This window comes from Euprymna scolopes, chromosome 42, assembly GCF_053919585.1.
Source record: "Euprymna scolopes isolate OS-2025 chromosome 42, ASM5391958v1, whole genome shotgun sequence".
NCBI classification, from domain to species: Eukaryota; Metazoa; Mollusca; class Cephalopoda; order Sepiida; family Sepiolidae; genus Euprymna; species Euprymna scolopes.
The window spans coordinates 7592510-7609416 of NC_136523.1; the positions used below are offsets into that span (position 1 = coordinate 7592510).

General features: G+C 35.5%; 1 long non-coding RNA gene across 1 annotated transcript in view; it reads left to right on the plus strand.

Moving 5' to 3' along the window:
- Window positions 1-10600, plus strand: part of LOC145266919 (uncharacterized) — a 119891-nt gene extending 109291 nt beyond the window's left edge. The window contains exon 2 of the long non-coding RNA XR_013864794.1: window positions 9205-10600. This is a non-coding gene — a long non-coding RNA (uncharacterized LOC145266919). The remainder of the gene's footprint in view (window positions 1-9204) is intronic.
- The last annotated feature ends 6307 nt before the right edge of the window (window positions 10601-16907 follow it).

The window sequence follows — 16907 nt, forward strand, 5'->3', positions numbered from 1 at the left end:
CGACCCTGCACCACCTAGAGCTCCATCGTCCCTCTGTAAAAAAAGGCACCTTATACAATTACGGACACTTCACTACTATGAAGTCTGGTCCTGGATATGACCTTAAACTATATCCGATGGTGAGGCCCCAGCTTGCGGGCTTTGGGGAGTGTGGAGCCACCCTTTAATTGCCATTGCTCCCAGGTCCACTCTGACCGGGAGTGGTAGTACCTGTTAGGGTCCCAACTATGGGTTTAATAGAAACCGACTTAAAAAAAAATATACTCTATTAAAAATTTTTCTTCAAAATCACTGGATTCGGCATTAAATAACCCAAAAGGGTTGATATGCCGTAAAACAAAAACAACCAATCAACCAACCAACTCTGAAGTGTGGAAAAAATTTCAAGGGGCATGTTTTTGTCATACCAGTATCGCTGGAAGCCATGAGGACCATCTAAATTGAATTTTTTCTCATCAGAAAATAGGACTTTCTTCCACTTCTCAACGTCTCAGTTTTGGTATTCAGGACCAAATCTTAAGCAGTCCATTTTGTGACGTGGAAGCAATCGGGGAATTTGTTTACGCTTTTTATTTATTTTTTGTTGTAAGTCTCGTCTGACGGTTATTGAACTGCAATCAGCATCTGTAACTGCCTTAATTTGACTAGAAAACGTCTTCTGTCATTCATAACAACCCGTCTGATTCTTCTACTCAATACAGGAGAAATTTTTGGTTGCCTGCCAAAGGATTTTTGCTTTTCCATAATTCTCAGTGTTCTTTAAATAACAGTTTTACTGTGATTTACCTTAGCTGCTATTGCTCGCTGTGACAAACCTTGCTTATGGAATCCTAGAATTCGAGATCGCTCAACTTCGGTTAGTTTTCTTGCTTTAGGCATGGTAACACCTTTACACAGTGATTGCTAATCTCTAACTGAACTAAAAACATTAGAATTAATATAAATCTAACAATTTATACCCTTGGTCTTATAATTTTGATCATAATTTTAATAAAAAATACAAATTTTTAAATAACGTCTCTGGAATGTACCTTTTTGTTTCCATAAGCTTTTAGATTGTAGTATTAGTAACCTTAAGTCGGAAGAGTTTAAAATCGCTCCTTAAAAAAAGGTTTCTTTTAAAAGATTTTCAAGTGGTCTTAAATTTTTGATCATCAGTGTATATATATATATATATATATATATATATATATATATATATATATATATATATATATATATATATATATATATTAGACATTAAGAGGAGATTATATATATAAATACCCGTTCACATACACTTTTCATGATTTTGCTAGAATCAAGAATTAGATGGAATCGAGCAATTGCATCTACAACGGACAACACCAGACCCAAAGTGGGTTTCGATGTACTGCATCTCATAAGTGTAGTGCTCTTACATAGGCGCGAACCCAGGTCGTTGCACACATGAAGTGTGCAATACTAACTACCTATCTGTATGGGTCACGGCGCAATCTATTGGCTGTGCCTCGATTTTAAGTTTTTATATTTTATCCAGTTCTACATTCTACTATGTGATAAGTAACGCCTCCTATACAACTAAGTCAGTTACTGCTGGTATGCAGGCGGTAGATATCACATCTACAAACATTAAGTGAAATCAGCCGACTCCCCAGACACGATTTCGGAGCAACTTATTTGTTGAGGAACATCACGTCTCTACGAAGGATAAACCGCCTTTTCTACATATATTAGACATTAAGAGGAGATTATAGATAGATATGTATAAATACCCGTTCATATACACTTTTTCATGATAAATCTAGACCCAGAATTAGATGGAATCGAGCAATTGCATCGACAACGGACAACACCAGACCCAAAATTCTCCTTCAAACCAGTATACTACTGTACACGCAATAACCCTTATCCCCGAGTGGTTTCCGGGCCTTGATAAGTGGTGACCTCCATGTAAAACAAAAATCAAATATTTTGAGATATATAAAGTTTACTTTAAATTTTGAATACATCTCTCTGCTTTGCCTCTGTCCACATGAAAGTTGACCGACTGTGTTTTGATATTGTTGTGAGGGAATCACCCTCGAAATTGACTGCTCTATCCATTATATAAACAATAGACCTTTTGGTCCCATGTGTGAATCAAACACCAAAGCGACCTTCGCCTGCTCGGTGACGTTTACTACTCTTTTCAGTTGTAACCATTTTACGTTGTTGTTCCAGTAATACATTGTTTAAACTCTATTCCGTTGTTCTGTTTTCTTTGTGGCTTATTGCAAGTTATAACACTGGCGACATTGGATTCGGAGAACGTACTCACGTTTAAAAACAGTGTTCTAAAAAACTAAACACTGACGACATTGGATTCAAGGAGCATACTAAAATCAATACCAGTATGGACATTGAAAAAAAAAATACTCGCGTTGAAATAGTATTCTAAAAGTACTAACGACGTCGGACTCAAATGTTATCAAACCTAATGAAGTGTCTAAACACTTGCAACTGAACTAAAACAAAACAAAACGGAGATCATTACGGAAAAAAAAGAGTTGAAAAGAAAAACGTTCGTCACGACTTTCAAAGATAGCGCTGTACTTTTGCAAAAAGAAGGTTCGTCGCGACTTAGAAAGGGAAATTTTTATACTTTTGGAAAAAGAATTCGTCACTTGTGGGTTTCGCTGCTAAATTCGGACGTTATTTTATTTTTACTTTTTTTTTTTCTCTGGAGAAAAATATACACTTGATGTTTTTTTTTTCTTTAGACAATGAACTTTTTATATTTATGTTTTTTTCTGTTCGTTTTACGAGGAGCGTGGAATAAGTAATGCCTCTGACCCACTTCCAGTAGTCTGATCTAGCTGAAAATTTGCATGTGCAATGATTTATATCTCTACGAGTTATGTGGAAAATTGAAGCTCTGAATTAATTGTGGTTTCTGTTTTACAGGTGTTTGAACTGAGTCATGTATGAAATGGAGCCTGTTGAATGTCGAGCAGTGATCCGGTTTTTGTATTTGAAAGGACGCACACCACAGGAGACTTTTGATGAAATAAAAGAAACTTATGGTTATAATGCCCCCTCATATGACCTTATAAAACGCTGGCATTGTGATACAAACATGGCCGGAAGTCTGTGGAAACAGCTCCCAGACCTGATCACCCCCCCCTTCTGCCATTGATGAAGCATCTGTCCGTCAAGTTGAGGCTGCCATTTTGGAAGATTGGCGCATTAATTTCGCCAAGTAGCCCAAGATGTCAAGATTAGTACAGGGTCTGTGGAAACTATCCTTCATGACCATTTGCATATGCATAAGGTGTCTGCCAGATGGATTCCCAGATTGCTCACACCATTCGAGAAGCGAGATTGCGTCAAGTGCTCGAGGATGAATTTGGAGATGTGCCAAGAAGATGAGTCAAAGTTTTTTCAAAAGACTGATTACACAGGATGAAACCTGGGTCCATCACTATGATCCAGAAATCAAAGCCCAGTCAATGCAGTGGACGCACTTGGACTCACCACCCCCAAAGAAGGCAAGGGTGCAGCCCTCCGCTGGCAAGGTCATGCTCACAGTCTTCTGGGACCAGGACTGAGTAGTGATGAGAGATTTCCTGGCAAAGGGTACCACAATTACAAGAGCCTATTATGCTTCACTTCTGAGAAAATTAAGGGAAGCTATCAAAATCAAGAGGCGGGGCAAGATCAGCAAAGGTACCCTCCTCCTGCAGGACAACGCCCCAGTCCACAACTCGCATGTCGCCAGATCAGAAGCACGGGCGTGTGGTTATGGAATCCTTCCTCATCCTCCCTACTCTCCTGACCTTGCACCCTCTGACTTTCACCTCTTCCCAGCCATGAAGTTGTTTCTGAAAGGAAAGCGTTTCCCAGATGATGCAGCATTGATTTCTGAAGTCACATTGTCGTTGGAGGACCAACCTTGTGTGTTCTACAAAAACGGTCCCCAGAGTTGCATCAAACGATGGGAGAAATGCATAACTCTGGGTGGTTCCTATGTAGAGAAAGACTAATAACTGTGCCAAGTTTCGTTGCTCTACTTCTATGGGAAGTGGGTCAGGGGCATTACTTATTGCACACCCCTTGTATTGTCTGGAGGAAGAAATAAGATAGAATAAAACGGTTTTGTAAAATTCAGCGAACGTTTTGAAATTGATAATGCTGACAAAGCAAAATGGACGAATTGAAAGTAGTGTTGGAACATTTGACAAAGTTGCATATAGATGCCGCAAAGCGTCAGTCACGATTCGAGGAACAGCAAAAGGAATTGTAAAAATAGTTAGCTGAACGTCAATTACGAACAGAGTAGTTACTTACAGAAATTGTTAAAAATAATGCGAACGCGGAAAGCAATTCAGCATTTTCTCAGAATACAATATGGACCGCGATAGACAATTTTAAATACGAGGAAGAGGAAAAATCATTCGCAGCGTATTTTCAGCCTTATGAAGATTTTTTTTTATATTGACTGCAGCAACTGGTGTTTAAAAAGAAACGTAATGTCCCGTTCGCTTTCCTGAACAAAATAAATCAGGAACTAGACAGATTAGAAAGCATCGGTATACTGACTAAAACTCAATGTAGTGAGGGGGCTGCTCGGGCAGTTTACATAAAGAAAAGGCCCGGGGAAATTCGCGTTTGCACCGACTTCGCGACCGGACTCAACGGGTCCTTAGAAGATTTTCACTATCCATTACCTAGTCCAGAAGAAGTGTTCACGAAATTAAATGGCGGCAAGTTTTTTTCTAAGATTGACCTAAGCGACGCTTACCTACAGATTCCGGTAAACGACAAAAGTGCTAACCTTCTCTGTATTAACACTCTTCGGGGTTTGTAAAGATACGAAAGACTCGCGTTGGGTCTCAAGGTGGCACCCGCAATATTCCAGCAAGTAATGGATACTATGCTGTCCGGTTTGGACACTGCAATCGGATATCTTGATGACATTATCATAGCGAGTAAAAGCAGGGAAGAACATGAAAAACATATTAGACAAGTATTCAGTCGAATACAAAAGTATGAATTTGAGATCAAATCAGATAAATGCGAGTTCTTTTTACAAACAATTAAATACCTGGGTCAAATAATCGATAAAGATGGCAGACGCCCAGACCCAGAGAGGGCGACCGCTTTAAAGAAATGCCGGCACCAGTAAACATAACTCAATTGCAGAGTTTTTTTAGGTTTGACAAATTATTACCAGGGGTTCATCCCAAATATGCACAAATTGCGCGCACCACTTAATGAATTGCTGAAAAAGGATAAGGCTTGGGTGTGGACAGATGATTGCTAGACATCATTCCAAGAAATAAAAAGAATCCTGATTTCAAAACTATTCCTAGCGCACTTCAACCGCAGTTGGGCATAATAGTAGCTAGCGACACTAGTCAATATGGCGTCGCGGCGTGCATGCTACATCGAATGCCGGATGGCTCGAAACAGCCTATTGCTTTTGCATCACAGACTCTCTTGCCAGCAGATCGAGGAAGAGGCCCTAGGAATTATATTTGCAGTTTCAAAATTCCACCGGTTCTTGTACGGAAGACATTTTTTTCTACAAACCGACCATAAGCCGTTGATATCCATTTTTGGATAAAAAAAAAGGACGTCCAACGTTCACTGCGAACCGACTATTAAGATGGGGAACTATTATACTGAACTATAATTTTACAATTCAATTTCTCCCCTCAAAATAACTAGTCCATGCAGACGGTCTATCGAGACTGATTCCTGCCAAAATGAAACTTCTTGAAGATTCAGTAATTATGGTACTACATATTAATAGTGATGTAAAAACCATGCTAAACAATATTATCCGAATTGCCGGTCACACTTCAGGAAATTAAGTCAGAATCCCTAAATGACAATTTCATTCAAACCACGAAGCAGAAATTAGCACTGGGTGACACCAGTTCAGACATTTTTCTGGTTGCGACGAAGTACTGTTATACGGTGAAAGGGTTGTCATCCCCCAAACCCTTCAAAAAAGAATTCTCAGGGATTTTCACATGGGGAATCCAGGAATAAACAGAATGAAAAGCCTAATGAGAAGTTTTGTTTATTGGCCAGCTATGGACCAAGATATTACCGACATGGTGAACAGATGCAAAGGCTGTGCTTTGGCTGCAAAAGCACGACCGATAACATATAAACCTTGGCCTAAGGCTAAACAACCATGGTCGAGGATCCACATCGATTATGCGGGATCTGTGGAGGATTTTTACTACCTGATAGTAGTTGACTCTTACTCTAAATGGCCAGAGGCACTAAGACGCAAAAAAAAAAAAAACGACCACGGCAACAACGACAAATTTTTTATTGGAATTGTTTGCTCGGTTTGGGGTTGTAGACTGTCTGGTTAGCGACAACGCTATGCAATTTACCTCAACAGAGTTCAGAGAATTCTGCGAGACATATCAAGCCAAGCATATTACGACAAACCCAGTACCACGCCAGAAGCAACAACCAGGTCGAACGCTTCTTTGATATGCTTAAAAGGGCATTATTAAAAGGCGTCCGGTACACTGACAGAAAAGGCCCTTCATCAATTTCTGCAGGTTTACAGAATCACGAGAAATCCGAACAAACTAGATGCGGGATCCCCAGTAGAAATCATGTTTGGATGAAAAATAAAATCCGTATTTGATAAACTGCTACCCAAACACATAGTACACAACAGCATATCTTCTATGCCAACGAAACGGTTTAACAGCAGAGATAACATGTATTTTAGACATTTTAGAAATAACGTTTCTTTTTGGAAACAAGGCATGATCTTACGAAGAATCGGCCATGTTACATACATCATTCAGGGCCCAAAGTTCCAACATAAGAGGCACCTTAACCAAATCAGGAAATGCTTCTACGAGGATCAAGAAGAACCACCGCAGGACGGCAGTGAGACGATTGAAACTGTGTATGATTGTTTTGAAATAGACCCTCCAAAAGGGATGTCAAAACCGAGACGCTCCGGCAGAAAGAGGAAGCGCACAGACCCCTTGGTAGTCTGCCCCAAAAGGAAGAAATACTGATTTTCACAACCGCGGAAATCAGCTTGGGAGGGGGGGGGGTTGTGGGGGAATCACCCTCCAAATGGACTGTTCTATCCATTATATAAACAATAGACCTTTTGATCCCGGGTGTGGATTAAACACCAAAGCGACCATCGCCTGCTCGGTGACGTTTACTACTCTTTTCAGTTGTAACCTTTTTACGTTGTTTTTTTCAGTAATACATTATTTAAACTCTATTCCGTTGTTCTGTTTTCTTTGTGGCTTATTGCAAGCCATAATAGATATTAAGATTTAACATTTGATGATCTAAAAATCACCCCTTCTCATGACTTAGACACCTCCATCCCATCACTTCTATACTAATTAAGAAGTGCTAAACTAGCCCCTGTATTTTCTAAACTCTACAACAAATGCCTTGCTGAATCTTGCTTCTCTAAGTTCTATTGTGAGAAATTCTACAATTATAAGCAAGCCCCCCATTGGCTGATTGGATACCCATTGTCTTTATTTAGATTTTAACTGCTCGTCTCAATTATCTTCCTCTTTACTAAAATCTTTGAAACGCTAATCAATCAAGCATGAGTTCACCACCTTGCAAAAGATTGGCAGTTTTTTTAATGCCTTTTCTTTTTTCAGACAGTTCCAAACAAACAGCCGAAGTAGAAACATGAAACTTAACTCTCTCTGGATATGAAGCATTTTGGCACCTCTACCCTTCCTCTCCTTGAAACTTTATTTTAAAGCCTAAATGATTAGGCTAAGTTATTATATATGTCTCTCAGAGACTTTATAAGGTCAGAATTATTGACCAGTCATAAATAACTTAACCTTCAAATGAACATTCCTTATGAACTTCTGTGATGTCGACTCTAGTCGAAAATTGAATCTTTCACCAGAAGACATCATACCAACCCCTTCAAACGGCAGTAATTAATCTGATCTTCGAACAGTGTTGAACCTGAATTACAGTTCCTGTTAAAGATAAAGGACTATTACATTTCGAGGTGATACCAGATCTATTCAGAGGCAAAATAGGCATTTCTCTTTTTTTGCAACGAAGAATGAATAAAATTTGTTTAATTTTAGAGGTAATTTTTTCTAAAATTTTTGTCTTGGAGCAAAAACAGGTGAGAAAAAATATCTTACGCTATACAAGAATTCTGGCGAAAAGACTGCTCGTCTCAATTATCTCCCTCTTCACTAAAATCTTTTAAACACTAATCAATCAAGCATTGCAAAAGAGTCCTGGATATGACCTTAAACTATATCCGATGGTAAGGCCCCACCTTGCGGGCTTTGGGAAGTGTGGAGCCATTCCTAAATTGTTATTGCTCCCAGCTCCACTCTGACTCGGAGTGGTAGTATCTGTTAGAGTCCCAACTATGGGTTGAATAGAAACCGACCTGAAAATATATATATATATATATATATATATATATATATAAAATATATATATATATATATATATATATATATATATATATATATATATATATATTCTATTAAAAAGATTTTCTTCAAAATCACTGGATTCGGCATTAAATAACCTGAAAAGGATTGATATGTCATAAAACAAAAACCAAAAACCAACCTTGCAAAAACTTATCTTCTCTCTGACAAACAGTATGGATGTAGGCAATATCGTCCTAATGGTTATTACTGAATACATATGCAATGGGTTAGGCGGGCAAAGCCAGGGCTGTAGCCCTTGATATTCAAGGCTTTTCACAAAGTCTGGTATAAAGGGTTGCTAACGAAAATTAAATCGTATGGTATAACTGGACGAATACTAAGTATATTTATAACCTCTTTGGACAAAAAGAACCCTCCAGGTTGTCATTGATGAACATTTATCCAAGCAGTATAGCATTAATGCGGGGGTGCCTCAGCGGTCGATCCTTGGACCACTATTATTCTTGATATCCATTAACGATCTCCCTGATAACATTGTGTCCGAGATGGGTATATCTGTTGATGCTAAAACACTATAATATGCACGAGGGAAGAACGGATATACGCAAATCTAAGACAATAGCAGAATCCTTTAAAAATGACCTTCAGAGTAGGAGTAGGGCCGTAAATGGGTAGTAACATTTAATGCTGATAAGACTGGGCTGCTTTCGTCTAACAATTGAATGAAGCATCCCCAATCACTGATATCCATGACCAATAACATCTTATCTGTGAATTCTTCTTTCAGACTCCCCGGCTAAACATTGATGGACAATATGAACTGGAACAAATACATTGAGGACATTGCAAAGGCTGCTGCAAAGAAGATGGATTTCCTCTATCGTGCTGGGAGACTACTCACACTTCGGAGTATCCTGTATCTCTAGAAAGCCACCATTCGCCCATGCATGAAGTATTTTGCCACATTTAGGCTGGTGCATCTACCACTAGTTCCTCCCTCTTGGATAGGATCCAAATAAAAGTTTTCAATCTAATAAATCCCATTTTGTCAACTAAGCTCAAGCCCCTGTCCCATCGCCGCAATGTTGACCCTATGTGTTTGTTTTACAAGTGGAATGTACTCTGATGAACTCATTACACTTGTGCCCCCTCGGCGTACATATTACCGATAAACTCACATCCCTTCACGGCAGAAAGTTTTCTACTCTAATAGTTTTTTTTTGTTCGAACAGCTAGATATTGCTACCTGCTTCTCTGACTGTATTAATATGCAGAAATTTAAATGTAATGTAAATCAACATCTTGTTCATCTTTACTAAGCAAGTAGATGCCGCTTACATCCAAGTGGCGATGTGCCTTGCTTGGGGTAAACGTGAGGAAAACAAATGAAGCATGCATGGTCCCACGTGAGTGCACAGTGAACGAGGCCAAAAAAGTAGCTAAGTTCAGCATTTGCCTTGCCCCCAGTTAGTCCCAGAAGTCCCCAGAGGACGTCAAATCCTGGCGAAAATGAACAAACGGTGCTGTTTTAGGATTTAACAAATGTAAATTTGAGTTCTGAACCATGCAAAAAAAAAAGAAATGACTTAGTCCATTATTTACCCCCTCCCATTTAGCCCTAAAAGTCTCCAAAGCCTTAACATATTTAAAACTGCCAAATAGACAAATACAGAAAAATTTTGGACAAATATGGTAAAATAGTCGAAAAAAATGGAGTGTTTTTATTAGCCCTAAAAGAGCCCCTAGGGCACACCCAAGAATTATCGCGAAGTATAGACAAACAAAAATATATAGAAATCAGTTAGTTACAACTTTTCAGAAAGTTTTATAAAAATCCAAGGCATCAATTATTTTTCAATAAGCACAAAAATGTCAGTTTTAGCCATTTTAACCCGAAAGGCATCCTTAATGTGGCAACCGGAGTTTTCCCGGAAAATCCGTTTTGTTACTTTTTTTTACTCATATCATGTTTAATGTTTGTGGAATTTTTTTTTTAAATTCAAGGCGTAGTTATTGAGAAAAAAAAACGGACCAGTTCACCTGTAAAGTATATGTTTAAATGGGTAATTTCCATTAACAAAACGCACGATTGGATCAATAACTGATGATTTATATTTTCTGGTTCTTACCTGATCAAACGGATGAAATTATTTCTATTTAATAAAATACATAAAAATCGTCAACTGATTGATTTCGATTTGATTGAAGCAGAACCGTGAGATTTACTTATATTCTCCACTCGTTTTTCTACCGAAAACAATTGGTATTACATATGTGAATACAGGGCGTCATCATAAACTTGTATGAAATTAAGGTGCGTAGCCATTTGTAAGTTTTAGGGACACACACACGCACACGTACACGCACACACACGCACACACACGCAAGAACACACACGCACGCACACACACACACACACACACATATATATAGGGAGTCTCAAAAGAATGTGCTAACAATTTAACTGTTATAAGTAGGGCTGTGACAACAGCATATTCTTTTCATTCTTTTGACTCTCGAGTGTATATCCGACACAGTAAGACACAGTCAATCAACTGAGAACCAGTACAGTCTATATAAAAACATATAAGATATTAACGGATATATACTCAAGAGTCAAAACAATGAAAAAAATATGCTGTTGTCACAGCGCTAGTTATAAGCGTTGTCTGGACAATAGTAGTCATATTTGCAAACAGGATTCTTCAGTTGCAATTGGCTTCTGTATTCCAAGCTATTTCGTTTCACTCCATGTTTAGGAATAAAGGTTTTATCGTCATTCGAAGTGTGATTACAGTTGTTATATTTTTAGACGTCTTATATACATGATTAAGACAATAACGAAGTTACTGCTTGCTTCAGTCACTAGGATCAGGACCTACATCAAGTAAACTAAACTTCCGATTTCATCTCTCTCTCTCTCCTCACTCTCTCTGTATATATATATATATATATATATATATATATATATATATATATATATATATATATATATACTAGCATGGGTACCCAACGTTGCCTGGGTTGACATGAAGTTATGTTTGAAACACACCGGTATACTAATTATTTTCATCATGGGCAACGTGGATACCCCCACAACAAAATAAAAGAACGGATGAAAACATGTAAATGTAATCGCCCAAAAAAAAGAAGTATGTGATACCTTCTCCACCAGATATTTCGGCAGAAGGTCTACAAAGAGAAGAAACTATTCCCCGGATATTGAGCACTGGAAATGCCCCCCCCCCAAAGGAAAGATAATTAAAAATAAAGCATTACAAGTTTTGTTTTAATAAAAATAGCAGTGAATGCCCGTGCAATCGCAACAAAAAAAATCGATTTCATAAAAAATAACAAAATTTTGTTCTTCCTTATGAAATCGATTTTTAGTTTTTAATTTTAATTATAAATTATCAATCATCTTACTTAATTTTAAAATAGCTCTAGGATATACATGCCTATCGAGCTTATATATCTACATTACACCGAGCTTTCTTTTCTTTTATTTTAATTGTATCTTGGCTTTTAATTTTACCTTATAATTTTCTTCAACAATGCTTCAAGCAAACTACAATCTACTTATATATATATATATATACATATATATATATATATATATATATATATATATATATATATATATATATAAGAGAAAGAGAATTAAAACTGTAAGTTGAACTTTACAATCAAAATTAATTGTTCGACTGAATAATCCAAAAAACAATTTACAAAGTCCTTATTCCGCGGAGTTTCAACGAATGCTATTCTTATTATTCTTCTCATAAAGACATAAAGAAATCAGCAAATTATATTTGTAGCAATGCTAGAATTCGCTAGTTAAGGCATTAAGTGAAACCGCAATTTATTGTAGCTATAAATTGCCAAATAAAAAAAATGAAAAAAATATGTAAAAAATAACTGATATAAAAACAAACTGCGGATAATATTTCAGCTTGAATAAAACGCCTCTCGGGTTGATCCAAATGCAAAATAGTTCTTTAGATAGAATGTATTCCAAAATAAGTCCAGCGTGACGATGCATATAGTTCAATTGGAAAGTTTTCAAAACAGCTGAAATGATGAAAATTGTTTTTTTTTTTTTTCGGGCAGTGCAGTAGTCCAAAGATATATATATATATATATATATATATATATATATATATATATATCATTATAAAACTTTGCTGTCCATCTACCCTTGCTTGAATCTTGTCTTCGATGATCGGGCAATATCATCTTTAAAAAAAAGTGACGACAGGTGAATTCATATATGTGGTAGTTTCCTTCAGTCTTGACAAACTATGGATACCCACAGTAAGGGTGCTTGCACGTGGATTTCTTTTTTGTGTGTATGTGTCTTCTGAGTCAGCGTTGTTAAATACCAATAAGAAGTGGAGGTTCAAACGATTAAAAACAATGCCGAGATAAGCGGAGAGAAAGCACAACGCCTAGAACTCACAAATGGTCACCCATCTGGTACTAACCAGGCTCAACATTGCTTAACTTCGGTGATCTTAGAAAAAAAAAACCTGTGTGTCAACGTGATTATTTCCACAATTAAGCAACGTCGCAGCTCACAAGAGCCATGAATAATAACAGACCGGAAGTCCAAGACTCGAGTTTCGCCCTCATTTGGGCTCATCAGTTAGACACATCTGAACTTGGGATTCGACATTCGAATCTCTTGCGGGCGAGACGAATACTCTGCCACATGAGCTAACACGCCACAAACACGAAAACTTATTAACTAACACAGATCAAGCGAACAGCGGCGAAACCCGATAATGAAATGTATCTGCTTCATGTCAAACAAAGAGTGTGGTCATGCAACCAGCAAAAACCCAGGTAGATGTCACGCACCGAAAATTTTATATATTATATATATTATATATATATTGAGTACTTTCAGTTGAATTAAAGTCAATCTTATGCATAGATCATCGTATAACGATTAGATCACTGTCTGACTGACGTAAAGGACATTCAAAAATTAAAATGTTTAAATTCAATGTTATTTCATGCGGTTAATGGTAGCTGAATGGATACGGTCTTTGCTAATCGAGCCAGAGATGTCTCCTGTTTCCGAGTTCGAATCGTTCGACTGGTATTAATCATGACACCCTGCACTGAAGATTCCTGAAAGGATGAAATACTAGTGTCTGTAAGTATTTAATTATTATAGTAAAAATATAATTATAAATATATATATATATATATATATATATATATATATATTTGTGTGTGTATGTATTTATGTATTATGATTCGAAATATCTGAATATTAATTTACTTGTCTTAAGTCACAAAAAAACATCATAATCGCAAACATTAATTAGAAACGAATTACCTCCCTTTATAGTGGCTCTTCACCAGTCAAAAATCATTATAACCATTTCCATTTTCCAATTCTTGACTGTCGTACATTTTCCAATTCTTGACTGTCGTACAGACGGTCGGGTTTCAATCCCGGCTTGAGGTAGTTGCCTGTGTAGCCGCACTGATGAGCTGTGAAACAGCGAAACAGTGCTGTATCTGGATGACTATAATGCTCCTCATCTTGAGTCAAGCATATTGAGAAGTGATACACGAATTACCATTAGCGTATAAGCGATGCTCTTTGTATAAACAAATCGAGCTTAGGTAGTTCGGACGATGTCAAAACATCGTTAAACTCATGACTCACACAGCAGCCACCGATAGCGTAGTGGTTAGGAGCCTAGACTGCCGTACAGACGGTCGGGTTTCAATCCTGGCTTGCGGTAGTTGCCTGTCTAGCCGCACTGATGAGCTGTGAAACAGCGAAACAGTACTGTATGTGGATGACTATATATATATATATATATATATATATATGTATATATATAAAGAACATTATGTGTGAGTCCATTCCCTATAGACTCCGCAACAACTTCGACGATTTCTATGAAACTTCACCTAAATGTACTTTATGCATCTGGCAGTGTTTTTAAATAGGTTTTGTATCGGAATGCTTTCGGTAAGAATTGATAATCGATAATCGATAATCGAAATAATCTGATGAAAGAAAGAAGAGGCGATTTTTACCAGAGTTGACATTTTACATAGCCTAACATCACAAGTGCATTTGAGGAGTTTTGTTACCGCACAAGCCGAAAGGCCCGACATATAAAATCAATAGTAGCTTTTATGATGACAGGGATGCGTTCGAAATGAATGTTTCTGTTTAGAACACAATTGAACCATGATACTTGACTTTTTCATTTAAGATTTATAAATTCAAGTCATTATCCCTACGCAAGCAAAAAGGCCGGGCATGCAAAATTAACAGTAGGTTCTTTGATATGACAGGGACGCGTTCGAAATAAATGTTTCTGTTCAGAGCACAATTGAACCACGATACTTGACCTTTGCATTTTAAACTTTAATTCAAGCCGTTATATATAAACATAATTTGATAGTACCAACAGTAGGTTCTCTACAGTGCAATGTATTGTGAACTAAGTCACCTTGAGAGGCATCTGAAGTTTTCTCAATGTGCACCGCGATGGGTCCCAATCAAGAGTAGGCAATCAATCGATTTGATTGAAAATTGGTTGATTTCATTGATTTCGATGAGTGTGAAACATTCGTTGATCATCAATCAATTCCGGACAACGTCGGATTTTCCTTTTTAGTATATTTATTTTTTCGCTTAGTAGTTGTAGGAAAATATGGCGTTATTTTAACACGATATATCAAGTATAAAGTCCGGTAACTGCTGAATCAGTATTAATTTCAAACTAGCAGAACCTGTGGAAATTCCATTGTAGTTGAAAATTTTTAAAAGACATTATAAGTAAAAAAATTTTTAAGACATTATAAGTAAAAAAAAAATTTAAAAGACATTATAAGTAAAAAAATTTTTAAAAGACATTATAAGTAAATAATTTTTAAAAGACATTATAAGTAAAAAAATTTTTAAAAGACATTATAAGTAAAAAAATTTTTAAAAGACATTATAAGTAAAAAAATTTTTAAAAGACATTATAAGTAAAAAAATTTTTTAAAAGACATTATAAGTAAAAAAATTTTTAAAAGACATTATAAGTAAAAAAATTTTTAAAAGACATTATAAGTAAAAAAATTTTTAAAAGACATTATAAGTAAAAAAATTTTTAAAAGACATTATAAGTAAAAAAATTTTTAAGACATTATAAGTAAAAAAAAAATTTAAAAGACATTATAAGTAAAAAAATTTTTAAAAGACATTATAAGTAAAAAATTTTTAAAAGACATTATAAGTAAAAAAATTTTTAAAAGACATTATAAGTAAAAAAATTTTAAAAGACATTATAAGTAAAAAAATTTTTAAAAGACATTATAAGTAAAAAATTTTTTAAAAGACATTATAAGTAAAAAAATTTTTAAAAGACATTATAAGTAAAAAAATTTTTAAAAGACATTATAAGTAAAAAAATTTTTAAAAGACATTATAAGTAAAAAAATTTTTTAAAAGACATTATAAGTAAAAAAATTTTTAAAAGACATTATAAGTAAAAAAATTTTTTAAAAGACATTATAAGTAAAAAAATTTTTAAAAGACATTATAAGTAAAAAAATTTTTAAAAGACATTATAAGTAAAAAAATTTTTAAAAGACATTATAAGTAAAAAAATTTTTAAAAGACATTATAAGTAAAAAAATTTTTAAAAGACATTATAAGTAAAATAATTTTTATAAGACATTATAAGTAAAAAAAATTTTAAAAGACATTATAAGTAAAAACATTTTTAAAAGACATTATAAGTAAAAAAATTTTTAAAAGACATTATAAGTAAAAAAAATTTTAAAAGACATTATAAGTAAAAAAAATTTTTAAAAGACATTATAAGTAAAAAAATTTTTAAAAGACATTATAAGTAAAAAATTTTTTAAAAGACATTATAAGTAAAAAAAATTTTTCAAACAACTTTTTTTTAGTAAATTCGTTTTTTGACCTTGTAAAGCTAAATCACGAATTAATTTTTTAAATTTAAATTTTTTCCCAACGAAAATTCAAGACAAAACACATTGTTTTGTTCAGTTTTTGTTTTTTTTTGTTTGTTTTTTTTTTTTTGTTTTTTTTCGAATAATTTTTAATATAAATTATGAAGAAACAGATATAAATTCATTTTCACTATTTTTTTCAATTAAAAAAAAAAAAAAACATCTACATCTCTACCCTGCAACCTCAAGCCAAGTACGTCCAAGGATGGAATACTGTTGCCATATCTGGGCAGGAGCGGCCAAAAACAGCCTATCCTGCCTTGACAGAGTACAAAATAGACTTCGTGGCTTAGTGGGGGATGCCCTTTTCTCTACCCTGCAACCTCTCTCCCACAGAAGAGACGTTGCGAGCCTATCCTTGTTTTATCGTTATTTTCATGGCAGGTGCTCGTCTGAACTCCAATCTCTGGTCCCCCCTCGCCAATCTTTCAAGAAAAACACCCGTCTAGCTGAATCCACTGTGAAAAATTTCTCCCACTCTATATC